The sequence below is a fragment of the Propithecus coquereli genome, unplaced genomic scaffold (genome assembly GCF_000956105.1).
Source record: "Propithecus coquereli isolate 6110/MARCELLA unplaced genomic scaffold, Pcoq_1.0 Scaffold78, whole genome shotgun sequence".
In the NCBI taxonomy this organism is placed as follows: domain Eukaryota; kingdom Metazoa; phylum Chordata; class Mammalia; order Primates; family Indriidae; genus Propithecus; species Propithecus coquereli.
Window position 1 is genome coordinate 5617780 of NW_012153951.1, and position 1469 is coordinate 5619248.

General features: G+C 38.7%; 1 protein-coding gene across 2 annotated transcripts in view; it reads left to right on the plus strand.

Moving 5' to 3' along the window:
- RERG (RAS-like, estrogen-regulated, growth inhibitor) overlaps positions 1-1469 on the plus strand; it is a 183056-nt gene that overhangs the window by 145405 nt on the left and 36182 nt on the right. The window lies entirely within an intron of this gene.

Sequence of the window (1469 nt, forward strand, 5' to 3'; positions counted from 1 at the left end):
TCAACCTGGAACAGATTTGTTGCTCCATGAGAAGCTGAAAATTATGGACACCATTCCACATATTAACAAAATTGGAATATTTACTGCTTTGAAATAATTCTATGAAGAAAATGCTTTCCTCTATAGTAGCAGGAGATCCCCAAATTTTTAGATTTCAGGCCCAGTGTTTCATTTGTTTTTTGGTTTTGTTTTACTTTTGTTTTTTATAGAGAGGGACTAACTTAAGAATTCAATTAGGGATACAAGCAAGGGGCAGAAGGTGAGGGAACACTATACCTACATGCCACTTGCACTTGCATTTCATAAAAGAAGGGAGTTGTTTTAACATTCAAATGTTTTGAAGGATATAGTCTAAGAAAGAAGTCCAATCCTTTACAATGAACAGTTTTAGTTTGATTTAAGTTTTTCTCATTTCACTGTGGACCAGTGAAATCTTTGTAAGCTGCTAGTCCTGGTCTGTGAACCACATTTGAAAACCACTATGGAAGCCCATAAGATTTGGGACTTGGACCATCTAAGCCAAAAAACCCCCTAAAGGTGGTGGCAACAATGTTCTGGTTGTAGAACAAGAGGATCCATGTTCCGATGGGATCCAAACCAGGAACTGAATCCCTACCTCTAAGAATCCTATCATACTCCAAGAACACTGGTCACAGCAGAGAATATAAACAAAGACGTAGATTGTGTGTGATTGTGTGTGTATGTGTGTATGTGTGCCTGTGTGTGTGTGTGTGTGTGTGTGTGTGTGTGTGTGTTGGAAGCCTTTGGAGACTAGGAGAGAGACTGTATTTTAGCCCCTATCACTGCTACTACTGGTACCTCAGAGGCACCATGCACTGTGTTTGAAACTGCTTAGTGAAGGCTCAGGCAGGAGTGAGGGCAAGAGTCAGGAGACATTAGATGCACTGGTGCTTCGATTCTATGGTTGTTTCTTCTTGCCTACCTTGTTGCCTCTGCTTGGAAAGGCTCGTACAAAGACAGAGACACACCCAGGAAAAAATTCTCTCCGCTGGACACTAAAGCAGAAGTGCTTAACCAACTCACAGAACTATTCAATAGAGGCACTGCAGGGAACTTGGAGATCATCATTTGACAAATAAGGAAACAGGACCAAAGAAGTAAATTTATCTAAGATTACATGGCTAGTTTGTGGTCATACCAGCAATAGAGCTTAAGTCAGTACAATTTCCATTCTAGCATAAATCAACATTACTAACTGGTGTTGTTACTGTGCTGGCCAAGTGTTCACACTAATGTGTTGAAACTTGGGAAAAAACTAAATTAGTAAAAGGACTAACCACATACAATATCCCTTTGAGCATCAACTCCTCCTAGAATTACAAAATATACTTCTATTTATTAAAATGTTACTGAAGGCAGGGTTTAAGTCATATATCTCTCCTACACAGTGAAATTCAAATATAATTTTAATATACCTAATTCCATTTTGAAACTAATATTTGTCTTTC